The 27,262-nt window shown below is 42.0% G+C and overlaps 3 long non-coding RNA genes across 4 annotated transcripts; 1 reads left to right on the forward strand and 2 right to left on the reverse strand.

Annotated features, from left to right (window-relative positions):
- Positions 1-2,609: 2,609 nt before the first annotated feature.
- On the reverse strand, positions 2,610-4,333 carry LOC120729329. Its single transcript, XR_005694893.1, has 2 exons — positions 3,912-4,333; positions 2,610-3,809 (listed from the first exon to the last, which is right to left on the reverse strand). It is a non-coding gene; the product is annotated as an uncharacterized LOC120729329 (long non-coding RNA).
- Positions 4,334-4,950: 617 nt separating this feature from the next.
- On the forward strand, positions 4,951-10,947 carry LOC120729335. Of its 2 annotated transcripts, XR_005694896.1 has the most exons (4): positions 4,951-5,384; positions 8,344-8,547; positions 9,572-9,674; positions 10,921-10,947. It is a non-coding gene; the product is annotated as an uncharacterized LOC120729335 (long non-coding RNA). The 2 variants fall into 2 exon arrangements; XR_005694897.1 differs by lacking the exon at positions 8,344-8,547.
- Positions 10,948-20,327: 9,380 nt separating this feature from the next.
- Positions 20,328-22,086, reverse strand: LOC120729340. The gene is made up of 2 exons (XR_005694902.1): positions 21,884-22,086; positions 20,328-21,801 (listed from the first exon to the last, which is right to left on the reverse strand). It is a non-coding gene; the product is annotated as an uncharacterized LOC120729340 (long non-coding RNA).
- Positions 22,087-27,262: the final 5,176 nt, after the last annotated feature.

The raw sequence follows: 27,262 nt of genomic DNA on the forward strand, positions 1-27,262 counted from the left end.
CTCAGGTCTCTTGGATCCGGTCTTTTATCAGTTCCCAGAGTCAGAACCAGACACGGAGAAGCTGCATTCAGCTTTTATGCTCCTTATATCTGGAACAAACTCCCAGAAAGCCTCAGATCAGCTGAAACACTCAGTTTATTTAAATCCAGGTTGAAGACTCACCTGTTCTCAGCTGCATTTGAATAAAGCACCAAATCCACACCTTAAGCTTAAATTTCAAAACTTACATTTAACTACTGATTTTATCTACTGTTCTGATTTTATCTGTTTTGATTTTATATACTGTTTTGTTTGTTTGTTTGTTAATTAGTTTATTTGCTTGTTTTAATCAATTTTAAATCATGCTTTTTATTTGTTCTTGTTTCTAATGTCTCTGTAAAGCACTTTGAATCACCTTGTTGTTGAATTGTGCTATACAAATAAACTTGCCTTGCCTTGCCTATTAACCCTTTGTTTTGTCCAGGCTCCACCTCCTCTGTCCTGATTGGATGTTGCGCAGAGTCTGGCTAATTGGTAATCAGCAGAGCACTACTTAAGGCCTGTGGAGCCGTGCTTCTGTGCCCTCTGGCCATTTTGGTTGCCATACTTGTACAGGCTTGCATGCCTTTGTATTTTGTGTGAGCATTGTTGTTTTATGTTCAGACTGCTTGTAGGGGAGAGCTGCCTTTTGTTTTGACACCCTGTTTTCTCCTGTTTATTTGTTGTTAGGTAGGTTATGGTTATAGGTTGTATATTTTGTTTCTTTGGAGTTAAGTAAGTTTTTTTATTTCTACGTCAGGGATGTTTTGTTTGTTATGTTGGCCTTGGCTCTCCCTGACGTTACACCTCGGTCTGAACCCCATCACCAGTATTAAATAAACCTTTTAAAATTACCATCTTGGCTCCTCCTTCTCTATCCACATTTATGTTCGTCCCTTCAACCCCCTAGACTAGCCAGGGGACGTAACAGTGGGCGTTGATCGTATATACCGGACAATCGCACATACCTGTCTAAAAGGGCAGGTATGTGCATTATGTGGAACATCGTTGTTTTAACAACCCTGAAAATGGCAAAGAGACACGCTTATGAAGCACAGTTTAAACTGAAGGCCATCAGCTATGCGGAGGAACATGGAAATCGAGCAGCCGCAAGAGAATTTAAGATTAACAAATCGATGGTTCGCAAATGGAGGAAGCTAGAAAACAAGCTCCGGCAGGTCAAGAAAACGCAGCTGAGTTTCCGCGGACATAAGGCAAGGTGGCCCGAGTTGGAGGAAAGACTCGAGCGGTGGATCATCGAGCAAAGAACGAGTGGGAGAAGCGTTTCGACGGTCACCATTCGGCTAAAAGCAGTTTCACTAGCTGAAGAGATGAACATTGAACATTTCCAAGGAGGTCCGTCTTGGTGCTTTCGTTTTATGAAACGGTGCCATTTTTCCATCCGGACCAGGACTACGGTAGCGCAGCAACTTCCAGCGGATTATAATGAAAAGCTGGCCATCTTCCGCTCCTACTGCAGCAAACACATCGGCGACAAAAACATCCAGCCCAGCCACATCACAAACATGGACGAGGTCCCGCTCACTTTTGACATCCCGGTGAGTCACACTGTGGAGAAGAAGGGGACCAGCACGGTAGCGATACGCACAACGGGGTATGAAAAGTCTTCTTTTACTGTTGTGCTTGGCTGCCATGCTAATGGACAGAAACTGCCGCCTATGGTGATTTTTAAGCGAAAGACTTTGCCTAAAGAGAAGTTTCCAGCAGGAATCATCATTAAGGCAAATGAAAAGGGCTGGATGGATGAGGAAATGATGAAAGAGTGGCTGAGGGAGGTGTATGTAAGGATTTGCTAACCCAAATTTAGATTTCCCACATTAAACAACAAAATTCCTATGTGTTATCACCACTCCTCTCACTCTGTTGTCCTCTCACTCTGTTGTCCTCTCCCACTTCAACAGTCCAACAGCCGGCAGTTCCCCTTCAGCTTTGTCCTGTGTTCCACTGTCTCTTCTTGCCATTTTACTCCAAAGGTGGCAAATGTCAAACTCCAACAGTCTCCTCAGTTCTCCTCAAAAGTTTTCTTCACATGCATAGTGAATTTGCAGCTTGTTGTAAACACAGTGCCATTCATCCAATCAGGCAGGATAATGGGTTTGCTCTTCTTCTCTGATGCTGTTTATCCACATTGCTGCTGCTTGTTGGGACTCTTTGCTCAAGACTTTGCTGCTGTCTTTATCTGCCATGTTATTGCTCTTTGGAGCTGCATTCCTTGTCTTCAGGGAGGAGTGAAAGCTCGCTTGTGAGTTTGAGAGACACACGGTGCTGTAAATAAGTTAACCAGAAACTTGGCCTGCATGTTTCCAATGATGTTAAACTATGACTTTCTTCCGACCGCTGCATGTGGAAAATTGATTCAGGTCTGCTTTTCACCTGAAAGTGACAAACTAAGACATTTTCATTATTATCATCACTGCTTAATCAACACACATCTCTCTCTCTCTGTTTTTGTGAACAGTCCTTTCTTAAAAGCAGAAAATGAAATTGTAGTTGTTTTTTGGCTGATCAACACAAAACCTTTTTCCTATTCTTATTTTTTATCTACAATATAAATTCTCTCTTTTTCACTCTTTTTTTTTTCTTTACAATAGCTGGTGACCTGCAGAATCACCGCTCTTCACAATCAGAGGCAATTACTTTTACACAGCGCACAAAGACACTGTGACGTCAGACACATTCACACTCACTTTTTCATCTGCATAAATAAATTATATGGCTGATGATATGTGCCATGGTGATCCATAGGCATGATCACAAGTTTATTTAATTATTTTCAACCCAACAAAACAAATAAACAGAAACATGATGCTGATGCTATGAACACTCCACACACATGAGTCAAGATGCAGGAAAACTGCTCACGGAAACGCTGCACACTGCAGTTATCACAGTTATAGTTCTGTTTCCCTCTCTTTGAGGAGTTCTCAGACAGCTCTCGATCTGATGATGTGTAGCTTGCTCATCAGCTCAGAAAAAACCGCAACGCAACCTCACACAGTGGTTGCATGCTTTGCCCACAGTGGCAAAGTCTTGCACTTTCATATTCAATTCAGCTTCTCCATCATGTAGTTTTCAGCTGTTTCATACAAGGTTCAGTTGTTTTCACAGGTGTGCTCTATATCTCAACAATAGCTCATAATAAGACGACAGTCTTTCACACAGGTCAAGTGCCTCTATGCACATCATTAGTTAAAATATTTACCTATATCACTTCACCTCATATGTCATTGTACTGAACTTGAGCAACTTTTAACAATTATCCACCTCAATTAAATCTATGGTCTGGCACACAGGCTGTTGTCGATCAGGGCAAGTTAAAGAATAAACATTTTATGTCAGCAAGGGGTGGGGGAAAGCCATTCCCCAGAGCATATCTTAAGTGCTGCTGATGTGGACTGGCCCTCTCCACACGCTCTTCAAGGCTGGTGTGTTTTCTGAAAACTTCTGACATTTGAATCTCTTCCATTTATAAGCCTGCGATTAACCGCACGGCTCAGGTCCGCGTGAAACCCGCGCGACCGTGCTCGCGTGAACCCGCGCAGCTAAGGAGCCGTCGCTCTCTCTTTTTTTTTTTAAATACTTTGTGCTGCCAGGAGCAAAGTCCAGCATAAACGTCTGTCACCCTCTGACCCACTCTTGGTTGCTTAGGAACCCATGATAACAACAGCAGCCGGTGTCACAGACCACGTGTTCTGCTCTGCACGCACTCACACAACAACAACAAATATCCTCACAACCAACAAAAATTAGGCCTATTGTCTCAACGCAGTCTCACACAGTGACTGCGTGCTTCGCCGCACACAGTGGCAAAGACTTACAACGCAATGATCTCGCGCTTTATCGCACAAAGTGATAAAGAATTTCAACGCAACCTCACACAGTGGTCGCGTGCTTCGCCGCACACAGTGGCAAAGACTTAAACTTACTTGGTGTTGCTTAGCGTGTAATATCAGCCTCGGATCCCGCCGATCGTCATTCATCGAGGAGAAAAGACAGACAGTTAATCCACAGGAACTTCCTGGCTGACGTCAGTCTTTCAGTATGTCTCTTCTCCCCTCGGTGAATGTCGATTCCAGGGCTCCGGCTCTCGAAGGACCAATTAATGATAGGTTTGTAGCTTGAACCTATTCGCTGGAACGTTGAGGACAATATAATTACACAGCAAGCAAGACCCGAAGTAGGCAAAGATCTTCATGTTACTCATGCATGAGGGAGACCTGCCTGGAGCCAAGTGTCGTTCCACCACTTGACCTCCGTCAGACTCTCAGCCAGGTTCCCCATAGCACTCCTTTTATTGTGGTGACATGAATATGCATAGGGTCATTAACATATAACATATTACATAGGTGTACATGTGAACAAAGAAAACTGTGTATGTGTGTGTGTGTATGTGTGTGTGTGTGTAAGTGATTTGTGTGAGGTCAAGATGTGACCCTGTGAAGACTCCCCAAAGCTGGTGCCAGGAGTCTAGCGGGTCCATCTGAACAAAAGGCTCTTATATTTAAAGAGATATACGTGTGTTTGCTATATCAACAAAGAGAAGATAGGACCTCTCTTATGCTCCTAGGATGTGGGTGTGCATTCCACTCTAGAATGCACACCAAGCCTTTGCAGCCTGCTAAAGATCACAGTCCTATCACTACACAATTGATTATACACCTCTAAGCATATATGGTTAAATATTTCTAAGCATAAATGACAATCAACAATACAAAACCTAACACGCCGTTCAATAGCTGAGCTTAATCCTACAGAGAATGATCAAAGCTCATGTAGAAACAAACAAACAAATGAACAAAAGATTTTCTCCTTCATTTCTGTCAAACAAAGCTGTATGACACGTTTTCAGCTGTTAGTATCATGGTTGCTAGGCAACCTGGGCAGCGCAACGGAGACCGTCCCATTTCACAAGGCTCGGACTTCCGGCCTTAGCGGTCTTTAAGTACGCGGCCCTTGAGGATCGTTGGGGCTGCGTACTTTAAGGCTGCAGAGCCTGAATTGGGATACAGCCATTGGTCTGACCCATACTCCGGAACAGTAGGAGGCGGTAATGCTCCTTTACGTTGGTTGCCAACCGCCGTTAAACAGACAGAAGAAGAAGAAAGGAGGCGGAGGAGTCGAGCATAGAGAGCTGCTTTTTCATGAAACGGGAGTAAAGTAGTGAACTTACAGGAACATATACCACTACCAACGTTTAGATCGATATCTGCATACCCTTGTCTCCTGGATCGTAGCTGAGATCAGCGTGAACCACGTGGGTCTCTGCTCCCTGATCTGTTTCCTGTGTTTGGAAAAACTTCCAGCTTCATCACGAAGTTTCTCTCGGTTTGTGGGCTCATCTAAAGGTAAGCACGGAGCTAACTTTAATGTGGGTGCAGTTTATGTTGAGTTTAGCTCTGTTGAGAATAATAGATTGCTTGGTATACACTGGAGTCACAGTCTGTAGAGTTTGTAATTGCTTGCAACATTATAATGCGGCGGCTTTTAGGGGGTAAGAATACATACAGAAAAACAGTCTTTGAATATGAACAAAAGGATTGGGTGCAGGGCAGGAGAACAACCAGCCCCCACCCCCAAGACAGAAAGCCACAGGTACAAGCGTGGGGGAGGGCAATCAGCCTTTAGAATAGGACCGCTGTTCCAGATCAACTGGCGTTTAGATCAACTGGCGTTGGTCGAACAGATGTGTGGCAGTCTTGCGTTTCAGGAGCTGCTACCGACAAACCAGCAAAAAAAACGCCAAATGTGTCACCTGTGACACTTGTGAGGTTGTCTCAAATACACTCCGTCAGTGTTGATGCTGTTGAACAACAAAATGTTTAAAAAATTGGCGAGTTTACCTGGTGATATCCTCACGCGCGACGCGATCGCGAAAACAGCAAACAAGTAATACCACGCCGATGCTGTTCACGGGACAGCAAGAGTAAACGATCGGGAGACTCTTGTCGTCGTTATCGTTCCCCTCGCACGGTTTATTTCTCCGGTTTCAGCGTTTTTGCTTCACAACTACAGCGAAGCAGGTTGCTTTGTGCACAAACATGGAGTCGAGTCAACCAGCGCCCCCCCTGGCCAAGTGCCACAGCCTACAGCCAGATCAGCCTGTGACACACATCTGCACCACGTTTGAATTCGTTTCTTGCACAACACATTTGTACCTTTCAATTGTGTCTGTTTGTGCGTCATGCAAATAAACCTTTGAAATGAATGAAATGAGCAGCAGGTGCAGATGTGTCACAAGTTAATCTAGTAGTAGGCTATGGTATTTGGCCACAGGTGGCAGCAATGGACTGACCTCCATTGTAGACTGCTCCAGCTGCTATGTGATAGTGGATCTGCTACAAATTGAAGATCATATGTAAGTTTTGGAAATGAACCCTTGTATTATGTTGACAAACAAAAAAGTGACATTGATTTTGTTGCGGGTCATTTAGATCCGTACTGTGTAAATCCACTCAGAATTGTCAAACTGCACTGAAACAATAGCAACTTTATTTCCCATGAGATAAACATGTAGAACACAGACATACAACAGTTAGACTTTCCATAACTATTTTAGGAACAATTTGGTTTTTCGTTCTTACAAACACATTTCTTTTGAACTTGCCCAACGTTCTCAGTTTTTCAATGTTCAACATTTTCAGTTTTGTCCACATGATGGACAGAATGTAACTGTGTGCTTTCTGCAGATGTACTTCTTGCATTTCTCACAAAAAGTGCTTGTTTTCAAACAGGAACCTTCCTAACTAAGATTTACAACAAAAGATTTCTACGTCTCCTCCAGTCTCACAAACAGATGACAAACCAAGCGACACACCTGAATCACTGACTTTCTTATATCCACTCACCCTCACTGGCTGTTTATTACTAATCACTGTGTAACTGCTGTGAATTCACAGTAACTGCCATCTCCTTACAAATGTTCATTAGATTAACCACACATATACAGACTGTATATAACTACCAACTCTCCAGCCATGTTGATGGATTGCCTATATTGGCTGGAAATATTCATTTCCAGAGAAAGGACAGACAGACTGTGCTTACAGGATGTGATGTGACAACACTAATGAAATACTGATGTGTCATATTTGTCCAAGGTGTATTTCATTGTTATGGGAAAAGAGAATATCAAAATCATGATGACCAACTGGAGTGGTGATTTCTATGACTTTGTGTATCTAATTTGGAATTTTGTACAAATGTAGGCCAATAAGGAATATATGATATCATTTCATTCTTTTCAAAGGTTTATTTGCATGACGCACAAACAGACACAATTGAAAGGTACAAATGTGCAAGAAATGAATTCAAACGTGCTGCAGATGTGTCACAGGTTGATCTGGCTGTAGGCTGTGGCACTTGGCCAGAGGTGGCGCTGGTTGACTCGACTCCATGTTAGTGCACAAAGCAACCTGCTCGCTTTAGTTGTGAAGCAAAAACGCTGAAACCGGAGAAATAAAACGTGCGAAGGGGACGATTACGACGACAAGAGTCTCCCGCTCGTTTACTCCTGCTGTCCTGTGGACAACATCAGAGTGGTGTTAATTGTTTGCTGTTTTCGTGATTGCGTCGCGCATGAGGATATTACCAGGTAAACTCGCCACATTTTTAAACATTGTGTTGTTCAACAGCATCAAGACTGACGGAGTGTGTTTGAGATGACCTCACAAGTGCCACAGATGACACATTTGGCGTCTTTTTTTTTTTTTTTTTTTTGCTGGTTTGTCGGTAGTCCTTTTTAGCATCTACATGGATGTTAAAATCACCCACAATAACTATTTTATCTGAGATGAGGATTAAATCAGATATAAAGTCTGAAAAATCAGACAAACTCTGTGTAAGGCCCAGGTGGACGATAGATGATAACAAGTAAGACTAGTTTCTGAGTTTCACAGCTGGGGTGGACAATGTTAAGCATCAGGCTTTCAAATGAATTAAAAGTCTGTCTTGGTCTTTCATTAATTAATAGGCTGGTGTGAAAAATTGCTGCCACACCGCCCCCTCGGCCTGTGCTTCGAGATTTCTGGTAGTTAGAATGACTCGGGGGTGTTGATTCATTTAAACTAACATAATCATCCTGCTGCAACCAGGTTTCTGTAAGGCAGAGTAAATCAATTTGTTGATCAATTATTAAGTCATGTACTAACAGAGACTTGGAGGAGAGAGACCTAATATTTAATAATCCACATTTCACTGTTTTAGTCTTTGGTTCAGATGTGGATACTGTATTGTTCTTTCTTTGTAATTGTTTATGTTTAAGTTGTTTATTGCTGGTTTTTAGTTTGTTTTTTGTCTTTTTGGGAGCTGACACAGTCTCTATGGAGATGGGTTTTTCAGTCCAGCTCATCCTTGACCTTCTCCATCTCTTAGAAAGGTTATGACCACCCGTAACCTCCCTTAAAGCAGGATGTCTGGAGATCTACAATGGGTCCACCGTGAAGGTGCAATAACAAGGGGTCCACTTGTGATAGCATTCTACATGCATGAATACAACTGGTGAACACTAAAGTGAGGAAATAATAGCACTATTACTAATGTGAAAATTGATTAATACATAAGAAAAGAAATCTGCCACCACATCATGAATAACATACCGCTGGTAAATACAGACAGAAATGAACAACTACAAGATTAAGTCTGCATGGCCCACAAGCTCATGCGACCCTAGGATGTTGCTGTCATCTTCCTGCTCCTGAAAAACATGCATACATCCACCCTTTTCCTTGTCTGGGTGGAGAAGTTGCAATCTTGCATATCGGTGTAAAGTCAGTCAAACATTTGTCCCCATTATCAGTCCAGTTAGTCTCTATATCTTTATTGCTGATAGCAGAACTTCTTATTTCGAATTAAGTTTCTACAGCTAGCTTGTTGTTTCATTAACATTAAAAAAGAAAGAAGTCTCTATCGTAGTCAGGCACAGCTAACTCCTGTTTGCGAGTTAACTTAGCCAACCACACTGTTTGTTGTTAACAGGTACCCCCTCATGATGTGTGCCACTTCCTATCTGATTTTTGCTCCCCCTATATGGAGGAATACAATAACCACACACTTCAAAAAACAGAATTCTGTGCTTAGATAATGAATTGTAGAATAAATTCTGCATTTGTAAAGACATTTTTGAATTCAACATTAACAAAGAGATTTTTGAAATGTTTTATGAGGTGCTTGGAAATGTTGTAGGTGGCTGAGTTTATACTGCTACCAATGAGTCTGAGCGGGACTCCTTTGTGGAACTATGGAAGTCCGTATATACAGGGTGTAGCATCCCCTGGGTAAATGCGGTGATGTGCAGGGTAGTCAGTGGCTTTTATCCTTTCAGGTGCTTGTAGGGCCTACAAGCACCTGAAAAGGAAAAAGTCATCAAGAAAAAGTCATCAATTGCCTACAATGACTTTCTTTTTGTAGTTGCTTCTGGGCTTTCACCTTGAAGTTTCATAGGTATTGTTGTCACTAAGGAGTGTAGTAATGTTTATTTGCTCTGCTTCTTTTTTATCAGGAATAAAATAAATATATATACTTTTTTGTGCCCCAGCTGAGTAACAGCAGAAGAGTCTGGTGGAGCAGCAGAGGAACAATTTCAGCCATTTGGACTCAGCTCAGCCACTACAGAGGAAACAATGACTTCAACACAAAAGGTGAGAAAAATATCACAGTTACATTGTTATCGAAACTGTGTGCACAGCTGGTTGGTTTTTAAAAACCCTTTAACACCAGCTTTATATTTCCATCCTGGGCTCATCCATATATAGAGATTGACAGACCATGTGACTTTTGCGCATTTCATTGTGGGTACGAGTGGCAATAAAATCAATACACCGCATCAAGCACTAGCATTTCCAGCACCTGTAATCATAAATTTTGTGCTTTTAATCCCAACTTGCATTTTATTAGCCTCAAAAACAGTTATGTACAAAACGATGGTGAACACGGCAGGTCCGTACAAAGACAGAGTTGACGAAAAGGCATAAAAAAAGTACAAGGAAAATATCTGAGTGAAAGGGTTAGACCCATACAAGCATACAGAGTGGAATAAGGATGTTACTGTGCTGCCCAACTTTCATCACGCACATATTTATTATTATATAGTCCTAAGTGTGAGTGCATACACTCACAAAATGTTTAGTAACTTCAGATCCCTGCAACAAGCCCAAGTCCAGTTTACTTTGGTGATTTGTACATTCCTGCACTTTGTAGGCTGGTTTTCCTACAAAACACAACAAACTTTAGCCCGCAAAGCCACAGTGAACAAAGCAGCAGAGCGCAACAAATTCAATTCAAATCAATATAAGACTTATTTGTAACCTACATCAACAATTATGTTATTATAAATTACGTAATAACTACAACAGAAGACTTACCTTTGTGGAAATGCTTGGAGCAGACTAACATGTGAGCTAGAGTGTTCTGAAACGTTATATTTGGTCTGCAATCAAGGCCACCCGTCAGCTCTTTGTTTAAACAATTTCTCTTCCATGATGTAATCTGATAAAAACCGATCTCTTTAATCGTCGGCTTCCCGTTTTACGTCGTATTTTCAATCTCTATACTGAATCTACATTCTCAACCAAAAACCGCAGAAGTTAAAAGAACATACAAAGGTCATATTTTATCAGCACACATATAAACAACAATATCATCAGTTCAACTCACAATTATTTATGAAGTGAAAGATTTTCTCCACTGATCAATATTTCTTCAATAATGTCATTTTCAACTCTCATTGAAGCACATCATTGTAATGTGATACTATGACCAGAAGGTGGTGGTAACACACCTACAATGTGTTTGTTGACATGTTTGATTCCGCTAATAGAGGGAGTTTCAGTTTGTTCCACGACTGCATTTCACTCACTGCCTCTGTTTGTATCTCTGTCACTGCAGGACCAACATGCAGCAAGAAGTCAGTGCTCTCAGGAGGCCGACAAACCTCACAGAAGAAAGGGAGAGAAAACCTACAGCTGTGATGAGTGTGGAAAGTCTTTTACCCAGGCTGGACACTTAAAAAAACACCAACTCATCCACAGTGGAGTTAAACCTTACAGCTGTGATTTGTGTGGAAAGTATTTTATCCACGCTGGAAACTTAAAAAAACATCAACTCATCCACAGTGGAGTTAAACCTTACAGCTGTGACTTGTGTGGAAAGTCTTTTACCCAGGCTGGAAGCTTAAAAAGACACCAACTCCTCCACAGTGGAGTTAAACCTTACAGCTGCGACTTGTGTGGAAATTATTTTACCCAGGCTGGAAGCTTAAAAACACACCACTTAATCCACAGTGGATTTAAACCTTACAGCTGTGACTTGTGTGGAAAGTCTTTTACCAAGGCTGGAGACTTAAAAATACACCAACTCATCCACAGTGGAGTTAAAAATTACAGCTGTAAGTTGTGTGGAAAGTCTTTTGCTCAAAATAGCGACTTACAGAGGCATCTAGTTACCCACTCTGGAATTAAGGCCTACAGCTGTGACTTTTGTGGCAAAAGTTTCAGTGACAAACGGTACCGAAATATTCACCTACGGATTCACACTGGAAATGATGTTTACTTCTGTGATCAGTGTGGGAAACTGTTTGCAACAGATGCACAGTTACAACAACACATGTTTACCCACACTAAGGAGAGACCTTATGAATGTGACCTGTGTGAGAAGACGTTTAAATCTCCACATCAGCTGAAAAAACACCAACAGATCCACAGCAGAAAGTAACTCTACAAGTGCAGTTACTGTGAGGTATGGATTTTTTTTTTATCTTGTTATTTTAACCCGAGTGTTTGGAACAAGTCTGATCAGTAAACTTATGGAGTTATACAGAATGAACTGTTATACTGAATGAACTGTTTGGAAACATGAAGAGTCATTTTCGCCCGGTAAGCTCAGTGTTATAATATATTGATTAGAAGCAGAGCAACACAGATGGATCCAGTTCTCAGCCCTGTCGTCACTGTGGTGGTGGGAAAGAGTTTCTTTGTAAGCTTTGTGGAAAACCTTCCAATCAATTATGGGACCTAAAACCACATCAATGTAGACACACTGGAGACAAAATGAACAATTACAAAGAATGTGGGAGAGGCTTCCACACAGAAAGTACATTAAAATACACAAATTCTTCCACAGTGTGGTGATAAAGCACATCTGTGATTAGTGGGACGACCGTGTCTCAGGGGGTTGGGAATCGAATCTGTAACCGGAAGGTCGCCGGTTCGATCCCTGGGCTCTCTGTCCTGGTTGTTGTGTCCTTGGGCAAGACACTTTACCCTACTTACCTACTGGTGTTGGCCAGAGGGGCCGATGGCGCGATATGGCAGCCTCGCTTCTGTCAGTCTGCCCCAGGGCAGCTGTGGCTACAACCGTAGCTGCCTCCACCAGTGTATGAATGTGAGAGTGAATGAATAGTGGTATTGTAAAGCGCTTTGGGTGCCTTGATAAGCGCTATATAAATCCAATCCATTATTATTAGTGTGGGTCATCCTTCACTACTGCACGTGAGCTTAAAGAACAAGCATAAGCGAATCCACACAGGAGAGACACCATACAAGTGCAGACACTGTGACAAAAGCTTCTCACAATCAGGTCATCGTAACAAACATGAACGTACACACATGAAAGTGAACTTCAGCTGTGACCAGTGTGACAAGAGCTTCAGGAATCTCAGTTCATACTCCGAACACAAACGATCCCACACTGTAAATAAACTGTTTCACTGTTACCAATGTGCAAAAACATTCACTTCATTATCGGCTCTGTGCAAACATCAGCCTGATCATGCAGGACTGAAATCACTGGATCACAATGACTCTGAAGAGAGAGAAAGATCCTCTTCTGGTTTCAGGCTCAGACTTAAAAACCTTGAGATCAGGCTCCACAGAGTTCAGATGGAATCTCCTGCAAAGAGTGTCAGCTGATGCCACACTTGGATCTGAGGTAGCTCTGATTTCTGGAGCTGCAGTGAATAATCCTGAATGTTACATTTAGGAAGCTGCATGTAGAGCAAGGCGATATGACCAAAAATATTTATCACGATATACATTTGAAAATTAGCAATAACGATATAACAGACTATATAATTGACACTAGACAAAATACTTTACAACTCCTCAACTTTATTAGTGCAAAAAAACCCCATCAATGTATTTTCACTTAAACAAGCAGCTGTTTTTTTATGTGCATTAAAATTATATAAAAATTAACAGTGCAAACACAAATTCCTTGCTGACAGTTTAACCAAAAGGCATTTCAAGTGGAAACTGGCTGACATATCCTCAGCATAACCATGTATAATATCCACAAAACTTAAAAAGAGGTTATTCACACACACAATACGGTAATATTACTGTATTTTCACGACCATAAGACGCACTGTACTATAAGGCGCAGTCTCAGTTATGTGTGCCATTACTGTATTTAACACACACATAAGGCGCACTGGATTATAAGGCGCATACAAGTACCGTATGCGTATTTAAAAATAAAGCGGGAGCAAACCTGAGTTTGGTACTCACATTTTTATTACCAGTAATCGTCATCATCAACAACACACAAGCATACAAGTGTGCATATTTAAAAATAAAGCAGGAGCAAAACTGAGTTTGGTACTCACATTTTTATTACCAGTAATCGTCATCATCAACAACACACAAGCATACAAATGTGCGTATTTAAAAATTAAGCAGGAGCAAAACAAAGTTTGGTACTCACATTTTTATCATCAATCAAACCCATCGAAGTCCTCATCCTCTGTGTCTGAATTGAACAGCTGCGCTAAATCTCCATCAAACATGCCAGGTTCACTTTCTTCACTGTCAGAGTCACTTTCCGTGCCGTGCGGCTCCTCGGAAATGATGCCGGCTTTTGCGAAAGCTCGAACAACAGTGCCAGCAGACATGTTAGCCCAAGCATCTACAATCCATTGGCAAATTGTGGCGTAACTCGCCCGGCGCTGCCTTCCACTCTTGGTGAAACTGTGGTCTCCATCGGTCATCCATCGCTCCCAGGCCGCTCGCAGCCTTACTTTGAACGGGCGGTTCACACCGATGTCCAGCGGTTGGAGTTCCTTTGTCAGGCCTCCCGGAATAACAGCAAGCTCACAGTTCATTTGTTTCACTAGTTTTTTCACATCGGCTGTGAGGTGGGCACGCATAGAGTCACAGATTAAGAGCGATGGTGATGCGTGGAAAAAACCACCTGGTCTCCTTACATACACCTCCCTCAGCCACTCTTTCATCATTTCCTCATCCATCCAGCCCTTTTCATTTGCCTTAATGATGATTTCTGCTGGAAACTTCTCTTTAGGCAAAGTCTTTCGCTTAAAAATCACCATAGGCGGCAGTTTCTGTCCATTAGCATGGCAGCCAAGCACAACAGTAAAAGAAGACTTTTCATACCCCGTTGTGCGTATCGCTACCGTGCTGGTCCCCTTCTTCTCCACAGTGTGACTCACCGGGATGTCAAAAGTGAGCGGGACCTCGTCCATGTTTGTGATGTGGCTGGGCTGGATGTTTTTGTCACCGATGTGTTTGCTGCAGTAGGAGCGGAAGATGGCCAGCTTTTCCTTATAATCCGCTGGAAGTTGCTGCACTACCGTAGTCCTGGTCCGGATGGAAAAATGGCACCGTTTCATAAAACGAAAGCACCAAGACGGACCTCCTTGGAAATGTTCAATGTTCATCTCTTCAGCTAGTGAAACTGCCTTTAGCTGAATGGTGACCGTCGAAACGCTTCTCCCGCTCGTTCTTTGCTCGATGATCCACCGCTCGAGTCTTTCCTCCAACTCGAGCCACCTCGCCTTATGTCCGCGGAAACTCAGCTGCGTTTTCTTGACCTGCCGGATCTTGTTTTCTAGCTTCCTCCATTTGCGAACCATCGATTCGTTAATCTTAAATTTTCTCGCCGCTGCTCGATTTCCATGTTCCTCCGCATAGCTGATGGCCTTCAGTTTAAACTGTGCTTCATAAGCGTGTCTCTTTGCCATTTTCAGGGTTGTTAAAACAACGATGTCCTGCATAACGCACATACCTGTTCTTTTATACAGGTATGTGCGATAAAGTCAACGCACGCACTTCACCCTTTAGCGTTCTCATGGTGTTCTCTACTACGTCCTCATTACAACACACAGGGCGCACTGCGCTATAGGGCGCGCCGTACTTTTTGAAGAAAATCTAAGACTTTTAAGTGCGCCTTATAGTTGTGAAAATACGGTATGTTGAAGCACAGTACGTATCACTCCGCGAGGCTCCTGCCTACGATAGCCGTAATGCTCTGACAATCCATCAAGCGGTGCGGCTTCGTAGCTTAGCAGAGTCGTACTGAAACATTTGACAGATTTTCGAGCGCCGTGTACATAAAATCGTTTCGAGGTCAGTAAACACAACCAGAATTCATACATAAGGCACACAGGATTATAAGGGGCACTGTCGATTTTCAGAAAAATCAAAGGATTGATTTTAAGTGTGACATATTTTCCAAAAAACACTGTAATAATGATGGCCCGCTAGCATGCTCTACCAAAAATAGTATTTTGTTGTGTATCTGAGGGACGAAAGCTAAACCAGTTCCACACCACTGAAGTTGCAGCATTTTTACAAACCAATTCTAGTTCATCCATTTCAGTTAACGATCCACTTTCGCCCTTCTCATTCTGCGTCGCTGCCATGTGTGTATGTAAACAAAGACACTGCGCATGCGCGTTTTACCCATATTCTATTACGATATTCCATTTTCTTATTGTTGCCCAACATTACACCAGTATTACCGTGAATGGTATGATATAGCCCAGCCCTACCTGCATGTATAGATATGTATATCAAGTTTATGGTTTTTCCTTTGAGGGATTTTAATTCTCTAAAATTTTATCCCTATTACAGTTTAATATTTGTTCCCTTAGGACACAGTAGTGTTTTGTAGTTGTACTTACTGTATTATTAAAGTTATAGGTATGTCTTGTTTACCAAACTGATACTGTATCAAAATTGCAGATATGGATATGTATGTCAATTTCTTTTATTTGAACATTCTTATTTTTTCCAAATTAACTTCTTTTTGTATGTATTCATTTTATGTTTCACCTCAGTTAAATTTCAATCCTTCATTCATATTTAAACTTTTGCTGTGGTAAAATCTTCTCTTAAATCCTTTTCTCCAAAAACTGCAAATAATTACACAGCAGTTGCAATTAAAACTTCTAAAATGAACTAAATCTGTCCACCATCTTTGAAACAACACCTGCTGTGACTTCATGTCCACAAAAGCTAAATTGGTTTGGGGCTGTATTTCCATGTAATACCAGTTTGTACCAGAAGATGGAGCAGTGAGGCTGTGTAACCTTTGTTTAATTAGTGAAAAAAACACCTTATTCACAGTGGCAGCAAAGAACTGTTAAAAGTTAAAAACAGCAGCACACATCAGGACCATTTTAAAGTTCACAGGTGACTACTCTTAGTTAATTCAAATTCTATTAAAGCTCTATTTTTGACTCCTCCTTTCACTTTAGTATATTTACTGTGTTTTTGAATGTGTGTATATTTACACATGTTGTTTTTAATGAATTCATTTTGATCCACATGTTCTGCAGCTGTTTTCCTGTTGATTTGAAGTTTTTATAATGAAATCCTGATAATATTAAAGTGTTACTTATATTTGATGAACTCGGTGTATAGTTTGTCTTATTAAACAGTTTGGTGTGAAAAATAAAGAAATGATCTCACAACAAGTAGTTTGAGCCATGATTTCAGATTCAAACTAATTTAACTGTTTTCAGTGGTACATGTGGAGGTTTATCAGAGGAGGAGACTTGGCTGTTCTCCACTCACAGTGAACACGGTTCCTGCAGCTCATTAAAAACTCTGAAATGATCTTCAAGGACAAAAAGGTCATGCATTGCAAGAGCCATTTGCAGATGTGTTCTCCCCCCTGCGTGTCTGCATGACTCTCATGCAGCACCAATTTGAAACCCAGCCTGGCGTGAAAGTGCGTTCATGGCCCTACAAGTTGCCAGAGCAGAAGAGACAAATTGTGCAAAAGGAATTGGCTGAAATGGTGAAAATGCTGTTATCATAGGATGTAATGAGGATTTGTTCCTCAGTGTTTGGTCTCCTATGCTTATCTGTTTGCCAGATGATTTGTCCCAGCTGTTGAGAGGGGCTGGTTGTCTTAAAGGTGCTTCCAGGTAATTAAGAAGTGAGCGCACGGTTTTATACGGTACTGTGATGATAATAAATATAACAAGAAGGAAATATAAGTTTGACTATGGAGCACATCTCCTTCAGCGTTCAGAATAATGGATTGCATTTCTCTCAGTCAACTGACTGTTAAGGGGAAAAAACGGCTAATAGTTAGTGGGCTCTGTGTTTGTGGTTGTTGTTTGTTAATCACACCAGGAGTGAACAAAAGCAGAAAAACCCCTGTAAAGATGCAGATTGTGAAAGTCTGCTTTAAACCATAAATCTTACCAGGTGTAACTGTTTTTTTTTTTGTGTTTTAAGTTATAAACACGTGTCAAGACTTCTGTCTCCCATTGCTGATGTGATCCTCCTTTTCTGTTCCCTATTAATGATCTACGGTAATTTGTGATATTGCCCCCATAAAATAATAAGGCTTTATTGAAATCATTGTGATACAGAGATTTGGACTCTTGTCATCATCATCATCATCATCATTATTTATTTATGTAGCACTTTAAAAAACACACATGGTGGACCAAAGTGCTGTACAATACTAATATGCACATAGTAATAAAAACCAGACATAGCGATAAACATAGCAATAAAAAATATATATATATCAGTTACCCACAGAGTTAAAAGCCAGAGAATAAAAATAGGTTTTTAATAAAGACTTAAAAACTGGCACTGATGTAGCCTGTCTAACATGGAGAGGAAGGTTGTTCCAAAGCATCGGTGCTGCAACAGAGAACGCTCGGTCTCCTCTAAGTTTCAGCCGTGACTTTGGCACCGAAAGCAGCAACTGCTCAGCTGACCAAAGGGAACGAGTGGGGACATGGGGCTTCAACAAATTTGATATGACTGAACTGTCTAAGCCCGGTTTCTTAAGTAAAGGATGTATGACTGCATACTTAAATTCCTTGACCAGACAAAAGATTAGTATTAATAATGTTCAGAATGTGTGGTCCGATGATAGGAAATACCTTTTTAAGAAAACTGGGAGGAACAACGTCATTTGGAGAGCCACACGGTTTAGCATTCAACACAAGTTTCTCTAAATCAGATAAAACAATTAGTAGAAAGGCAGAGAACAAACTTGAGCAAGAACCATGCATGGCTGGGTCGGCAATAGATAGAGTCGGATGTCTCAAACTAGCAACCTTGTCCACAAAATAAGTAAGAAACTTATTGCACATAACCGCAGAAGAGTGCAAAAGAATATAGCCTTCCGGATTAAGTACAGAATTTATAGTGTTATATAGACCACGAGGGTTATGCGAGCTGGCAGCAATACGTTGGGAAAAATAGGAGTGCTTGGCAGCCTTTACTGCTCTCTGATAGACTTTCCAGCTAGTCTTAAGAGCTTCCTTAGAGACATACATCTTTTTTCCACCGTCTTGTGCATGCTTTGGATAAAAAAGTAATTTTGTATACACTAAATGTAGTTTACCAAATGCTCCTCAGTCCAAACTGACTTTATGGTTCATACGTGTCAACTCAGGGAACTCCTGCCGTGACCTCCCCTCTGTGAGCACGCACACACACACACACACAGAAGGAGAGAAACAGAAAGATCATTAATGCAGGGGATTGCAGCAGCTCTTGGATTTTCACTCTCTGCCGGATTTCAGAAGAACGGTCACATAAATTTCATTACAATTTTTTTGTCTTTGCTTCAATTCAGATGTGTCTTTAAATCCTTTCTTGTTCAAATTGTTTATTCACATAGTAAAGAAGTAGCTCAGAAACTGAGTAAGTAGGAAGAGCGATAGTTTAAAGATATTTTCTACAATACAGAGGATTTCATCATCTGCAGTTTGTGAAAACTGCAGTTAAAAAACAAATTAGTAAATTCACAAATGAAAAAGATGCTTGAGTTGTTCTTGTGTCCAACAAAAATGAGTTCTGATATTTTTTTATTTTTAATGTTACTGCGTTGAATTTGGCACAATTTAAATTCAAAAAATTATTAGTCTCTTAAATGAATGGCATCTTGACAGGGACTTGGTGAATGACTTAAAAAACTAATACATTGTTTTTACATCTTGTGCACTTGAGTATACTCCAATGAAACTTGAAGAGTGGGACACACAATATAGAAATGATGACTTGGCATTTGTTAGGGAGGAGTGTAAGTACAGAGAGGAGGAATTCCTACATCCTATTCATGTACTCTGCAATGTGCATTGTGTCCTTGTAACATGTTTACTTTTTTTCAAAATAAATAGCTGTGAAAAAAATCCATCAAAGTTGAGGTAAGTGGTTACCACAGTATCGAGGGTTTTTTTTTTTTCATTGGGGTCAAATTTCTCTTTGGGGAAAAATTAAGCCAGCATCCATGTGTCAAAGGCCTCTTAAGGTCGGTTCTAAAAAACAAGTCAGTCCCTGAAGCTTATTTGTCTCACAGATGCTAATTAGGTGACTGTGGGAATGTGTAAGGAATGTTTTGGGACTGTAACTGTTACGGCCGAGAGGGCCAGGCAGTGGGTGTGGACTCAAATGCAGACACAGAGGGAGGCAAAACGGGCGTGAGCACAGAGTTTATTTACAGAGCTGAGCGAAGTTACAAAACAGAAAACTAAGAATGCTATAACCTATGCATGCTATGAACTGTGAAAGCTAGTGATGGCCCGCTTGAAGCTGACGCTCCGGAGCGTGTGTCGAAAAAAACAACACACTGGTTCAGAAGCACTGTGTCGAGGCTTGCTTCGTTTGGCAAAAGTCACGTGACCAGTGACGTCCGAAGCTTCATTACGCACGTAACTGCTTCGGTACCTGATTCAAACGGATATAAGGAAGTGAATCATCCACGGGATTCGTGGAGTGTGTTGATGGTGACATAGAGCGAAGAGGTGATCATTCCACTGACAGATATGGAGCCAGCGAGGAAAAGAGGACGTTCTGGCGTGTGGGAATATTTTGAGTTGATTTTGCTCAATTCATTTTATCTGCCGAAGTGAAAAACCTGAAATGTCCAAAATCATGTTTTCATAATGTAAATATCATTACAGCATATGACTTCAGGAACACTTCCAATGTGAATTAAAGCTGATGAAGACTACAAAAATGTATTTGACACTATACGTACATTACATTGCTACACTTTAGAAAATCATTTTGTTTATTGTTTTAAGGTGATAGTCTGCAGACCCAGGAATACCTGCATATCTACCAGCTTGCAGTGTAGTTCCTGCACTCCACAGCCTCTTCTGTTCCATGCAAGTGGATTTTCTCCAAGGCAGGAGAAACTATTTCTAAGAAAAGGAACAGACTCAGCCAGCACACAGTAACACTATCCTCTTTTTAACTGTAAATAACAAAAGGGCTACCTGACATAGATCATGTTTTTACTTTGCAAGTTCTTGATTAGGGGTGGGTTTTGATTATCGCTTTTCTGATTACAATCCATGCTAAATTGAATAAATTTATATTGATTCATTACAATCCTGTGTCGATTTGTAAATTAACGTTATTATGCCTGAAACGCCAGCATCTCAGGTTAAACCTCACAACATGTCGTCAAACACCATGCAGCTAAAACAGTAACTGGGAGCAGGTTTACGGATTCTGCATACAAACGTAAACACAGAGCGCGGACCCGACGCGTCAGAGTCAGATTTTGGTGCGTCGTCGGGTCCGCGCTGTGTTTGCCTCTTTTTTTTTCGCTGGCTTCTGCAGCTGCAGGTTCATAACTCTCTGTTTACATCTCTAATTAAGTCTCACATGTGTCAGCTTTCTTTTAATAGATACGAAATTATGGATATATTCTGATACATGACCAGAATTGTAATATTTCTGACTGAGGCAAAACTTTCAAGATTCCAATCAAATTGAATCGGATCCTGTATCGAATCAAAATGATTCTACAAATCAGTAACGATGCAGCCGTACTCAGCCCCTAAGCATTTTCCCTTTCCAGTTCACAATCAATCCCACCCCTAGGTCAAAAATATGTATAGGACAATTGGCCTAATCTAATATTTTGTATGAACCTGTCCAGCTGTCCAGTGATTAAACGACAAGTAGATGGGGGCAGGACTCCACAGCAGGGGCATACTCCATAATGTGCTGTGCAGTCTCATATGTATATTGTATATGTTGCTCACTTATTGTATTTACCAACATAAAGGAGTTATGAGCAAAGAAAGGCCACACCATAGTGCATGTTTAAACAGGGAAAGTTTATTGATCAAAATGTATTACGCAAATACGCATTACATTTTTTTCAGCCCCCCAATCGAGAAAACAAAACCAATTACATGTTCAAAGCAACGGAACGGTGGCCCAATATCAGAGAGAACTCCACTCTTGAGTGAGCAGTGATAATTGAGGAGTCCGTTTCATTTTGCAGATTCAAGCTGCTCTTCAAAATATTCGCCACCAGATGTCACCGGAGAGGACTGTGTTGAAAAGCTTCGAGTAATGAACCATTTTTCAATACAAGCTTCAGTGCTTCGGAAAGCTTCATTTGGCCATCACTAGTGAAAGCTATGAGCGGAAAACTGTGAGGCAAAACTGTGAACGAGAAACTCTGAGGGCTGGATTCCACAGAGGGATCCGGGGAATGGAGAAAGGGGGCAGCGGCTTGGAGGGAGGTGTGAAGTCACTATGATGAGAGGAGGAAAGTAGTCAGTGGTAGTCTCAATGAATCACAGCTGGAGGATTAGGCTATGGTGGTTTGGGCTTACGCGTTGCAGATTTGAAGTGTCAATCGAGGAGGGAGTGTCCAGGGGGTTCCGGGTGAGGAGTGTCCAAAGCAGATCCAGAATAGGCTTGGAGTGGGGAGCTGAGCAGGGAGGCAGGCAGATGGGTCCTATGGCGAAAAAGGAAAGAAAACACGGTGAGGAGAAAAAACAGTAATCCAGAGTTCTCGCAAGGGCTTGGCGGCCTAGCACTAACATGTGTTAGCAGAAGATCTGGCAGGGGTCTGTCGTGAACGCTGGTCTTATATGCAGGTGACTTGATTGGAACCAGGTGTGGAAGCTGATTGGAGTCTCCGTCTGAGGGTGGAGCCCAGCAGAGTGGAAACACCCCGTATTCACCCAGACCATGACAGTAACCCTGTCTGTTCTTAAAAACCTAACTTTGTTGTTACATTACAGCAATTTTGAGGAAACATTTAACGGCTTATCATGGAGCAGGATCAAAGGGACAGTCCTCGGGACGCTTCCGGTTATGCTTCCATCTGGCGTAGTCGTCTGAGTGGTCTGTGCTATATCGCCCCTCCTGACCCGGAGTGGTATAACGTGTTGTAGAAAAGTTTGATTGATTCTCTCTCTCGCTCTGTGTCTTGAAAAATAATAATTTTTCTGGGGATTTTTTCTTATGTGCTTATGGTATCCTATGGAGGAAGTTGAAGCATCCTGAGCACTCGGAGGTAATTGACTGGGATGAACCGACGGTCGTCTGACATCTTGATGTCATTTTCTTTTAGGGTTTCTGTTTTTCTTTCTATTGAGAAACCCTGTTGTAAAAGTAGCTCAAAAATGAAGAAAAACTCTTTACTTTGGTCTGGGAAGGAGTGTCTGCACAAAACCAAAATACCTCATCAGGGTGTTTTAATTGTTCAAGTAGGACAGTGTTCTGAATATGTGCGCGGTGCTCTTTTCACTAAGGGATATTATTGTTTTAACACATACAAGGATGTAGCTTGCCTCCACAAAGCGTTATATTAATGCAATCCGTTACTAGTCGGATAATCTTAAAGGTTTTATTTTATTGCGTCTGTAATAAGGTTAATATAAGAAAGCAAAATAAAGCTATTGAAATAAAGCTATTTCTATTGAAAAAAGAAATAGCTCTTTACCGAAAAAAAGGATATCAAGATCATTGTCATAATACTGAAACATTTAAACAGAAATCAAACTATGAGTTTGTCTGTGGAAAAACTAACTGCTGCTCTGTCTTTTTATATAGCACTGACTCAACAGAAATCTGCTGCATCACCCCTCCAAATGCTCCATGCCCCAGGAACCCCTCCCTCTCTGATCAGAATCATCCCCCCAGGAACAACCCCTCCTTTTTTCAGTTCAGTTCAGTTCAATTCATTTTTATTTCAAACATGTGCATTCACAATCATTACAAATATAGTTCCATTCTTTTGTTTGAAAAGGAGTAGGCAGAAGTATACACTTATTAGTCACTACCCCTCAAATTTTACCTCTCATTGATTTTATTTTCTTTTAACCTTAAATTAAACAAACAACATATAAAGGAAAAGTAAAACAAAGACAAAACAAACAAACAAACAAATAAACAAAACAAATAAACAAGCCCCACCACAATATTATGGAACGGCAGGACTGCCATAATGAATTAGTTAAATACACCATTAAATAATTAATTAAATATGGCAATAATCAATTAAAATTGGAAATAATTAATTACATAAATATTTATGATTATTTATTTATTTCACATTTTAATTAATTAGTCCAGTCAGTATCACATCATTTACTCTTGAATATTGTTCCAGATCTGACACCCTTCCTTCCAGCATAGCAATCTTCTTGTCTTTTTCCTCACTCTGCCTTCTTAGTTCTTTAATGTCCTCCATTAAATTAAGTATCAGTTTTTGTTGTTTTAAAATGTTGTTCTTCTGACATAAAGTTTAGGGATTTCTTTATGTCCTCCAAATAGCTTGGAAAGAAAAGCGTCTGGACTTCTTTAAGTTGCTTGTAGACATTTCACCTCTCTTCCGAGAAGCTTCAATGGGGGATTTCTTTATGTCCTCCAGTTCCTCCTTGTTGACTTTGCTCCATCTTTTCGGTGTTAAGGCCTATTAGTTGAGAAGCACCCTTGTGGCTTGCCTAAGCCGGGCCTGTCCTGGTAGTTTGCCTCACTGGCTGTTGGTGGTGCGTGGCCCAGCCTGCCTCTGAGCTTTGTTTGGTGGTTGAGCTTGGTAGGGTTAGGCGATTATCCTCACTGGCTGGTGCTCATGGCTGACATGTTCTGACAGCTGGCCTCACCTATTGATGGTGGAACCTGGCGTGTCCTGGCAGCTAGCCTCTCTGGCTGGTGGTGGTGGAGCCTGCCCTGGCCTGGCAGCTAGCCTCTCAGGCTGGTGGAGGAGCCCGGTCTTTTTTCAGGGTTAAGTTGCACTCCAGCTGCAGCCTCAAGTGCACTTCACAAAACCAAAGCACAAACTTCTTGGACAAGCTCGACAAAAAATCCACCACAGCTTCTCACAGGTGAGCTGTACGTCCGATGTTCCCATGGTAAGAACGTCTCCAGTGATGATGTGATGAAGCTGTTTCCCGCGGACTCCTCTATATCAACTATAATTCATTAAAATGATAAACTATAATCAGCCCAGCCTGCCCAAACTCAGCAGCTGCCTCGCGTTTCCGCGATTCCCACCGGATGCGATTAGTCACACATATGGAATCGATTAGACACTTCCGGAGTACTTCCAGTAGGGTCAAAAGGTCAAGGCTAGGGTCATCAATCAAATTTTGACACAAGCAGGGGTGTTACTTTTTTCACATTCACAAGCTAATCCGTAATTCAGGTCCTCTAGCTACCCAGCTAGCTAAGACAGAATAGAATAGAATAGTCCTTTAATTATCCCACAAGGGGAAATTTGGTTGTAACAGCAGCCAAAAAGACAAATATACAAACAAACAGTACACAGGACACGGAACAGAAACATACACAATTTTTCTTACATATTTACATTAAGGACAATGGTTACTATAAACAGAGAGTAGCCTACTCTATAGTTATTAAATTAAATAAAAATAATTACAGCTAAGAGGCAAACCAGGTTGTAGTGTGAATTGGTTAACTAACTTATTGCCGTTACAGCATTGATGTAAACATCTATGTTTGTTGGGAGCAGTTCAGATTGTACAGTCTGACAGCGCAGGGAGGAAGGACCTGTGGAAACGCTCCTTCATGCATCTAGGATGCAGCAGTCTGTCACTGAAGGAGCTCTGCGGCATGGGGTGGGAGACTCTGTCCATCAGCGATGTTATTTTGGCCAGAGTCCTTCTGTCTCCCACCACCTGCACTGGGTCCAGGGTGCATCCCAGAACAGAGCTGGCCTTCCTGATGAGTTTATCCAACCTCTTCCTCTCAGCTGCCGATAAACTGCTGCTCCAACATACAACACTGTAAAAAATGACAGATGCCACCACAGAGTCATAGAAGGTCTTTAAAAGCGCTCCCTGGACTCCAAATGACCTCAGCTGCCTCAGCAGGTAGAGTCTGCTCTGACCCTTCCTGTAAAGAGCATCAGTGTTGTGGCTCCAGTCCAGTTTATTATTCAGGTGAACACCCAGGTACCTATAAGAGTCCACTATCTCAATGTCCACTCCCTGGATGTTCACCGGTGTCAGTGTGGTGGGTCTGCGTCTCCGGAAGTCCACCACCAACTCCTTCGTTTTCCCAGCATTGATCAGCAGGTGGTTCTGCTGACACCAGTCAACAAAGTCCAGAGTCCACTGTCTGTACTCTGAGTCGTCCTCACCTGTAATGAGGCCGACTATGGCAGAGTCGTCAGAGAACTTCTGTAGGTGGCAGCGTGGGGAGTTGATGGAGAAGTCTGCAGTGTAGAGGGTGAAGAGGAACGGTGCCAGCACAGTTCCCTGTGGGGCCCCCGTACTGCAGACCAGCTTGTCAGAGACACAACCCTGTGACCTCACATACTGTGGACGTTCTGTGAGGTAGTCCAGTATCCACTGGGACATGTGGTGGTCCACTCCTGATAGCTCCAGCTTGTCTCTCAGAAGTCGTGGCTGGATGGTGTTAAAAGCACTGGAGAAATCAAAGAACATGATCCACACAGTGCTTCCAGGCTTCTCCAGGTGAGTCAGAGCTCGGTGCAGGAGGTAGATGATGGCGTCCTCCACCCCGATGCCAGGCTGGTAAGCAAACTGCAGCGGATCCAATGAAGACCTACCAGGGGGCGCAGATGGTTTAGAACCAACCTCTCGAGGGTCTTCATCAGATGCTGAGGTCCTTGGGATGGGGGGTCTTTGGTACCAGTACCACACAGGAGGTCTTCCACAGCTGTGGTACTTTCCCCAGTGACAGGCTCAGGTCGAACAGATAACCTAGGATGCCACACAGGTCATCTGCGCAGCATCTCCAGGAGTCTGGAGCTGACACCATCTGGACCTGCAGCCTTCCGCACCTTGATCTTGCGAAGCTCGTTCCTCACTTGAAGTGCTGAGATAGAAAGAGTGGATTTTGGGGGAGGGGTGTGTATGTTGGAGTCCACAAAAGCCGGGGGTGGGTGTAATGACTAGGAGCTGGGAGGTGTGAAGTCCTGAGATGAAGGACAGGCAGTACCTGAAGATGAAGGAGATTGCAGCAGGGGGGACGATGCTGTGGAAGGGGTGGGTGTTTGATCAAACCTATTAAAATATTTATTTAGGTCATTCACCCACCCCAAGTCTCCTGCAGCCTGGGGGGTTGGTTTTTGTCCTGAGATTGTCTTCAGGCTGTTCCAAACCCCTCTGATGTTGTCCTGTTGCAGCTTCTCTTCCATCTTCCTCCTATAGTTATCCTTTCCTTGCCTTATCTTCCATTTCAGCTTCTTCTGAACAACTCTCAGCTCCTGTTTGTCTCCAGATCTAAAGACTCTCTTCTTCTGCTTGAGGAGAGCCTTAATTTTAGGATTTATCCATGGCTTGTTGTTAGAAAAACAACATACCTTTTTGATGGTTACGGTGTTGTCCACACATAAGTTCATGTAATCCGTAATGCAGTCTGTGATGCTATTGAGGTCATCCTCCAGGGGGCTGCAGAGGTTGTCCCACACAGTAGAACGGAAAATGTCCCTCAGGGCCTCTTCAGTCTCTGCCGACCATTTCCTTACTGTACGTTTCACAACTGGTTCTCTGTGTACTAGAGGTTTATACACAGGCTGGAGATGAACCAGATTGTGATCTGGGAGATCGGACCTCCACGCGCTCTCCGGACAAAGACGCCGTAAAAAATGTAATTAAGAATACCATTGTCCATAGAATTCTGAGCTCCATTGTGGGGAAAAGCAGTCCACAATAGAAAAACAAAAACACAAAACAACAGAGAAACATATATTAAAGAGAAAAAAGGACTCG

This window comes from Simochromis diagramma, unplaced genomic scaffold (assembly GCF_900408965.1).
Source record: "Simochromis diagramma unplaced genomic scaffold, fSimDia1.1 OVJJ01000383.1, whole genome shotgun sequence".
NCBI lineage: Eukaryota > Metazoa > Chordata > Actinopteri > Cichliformes > Cichlidae > Simochromis > Simochromis diagramma.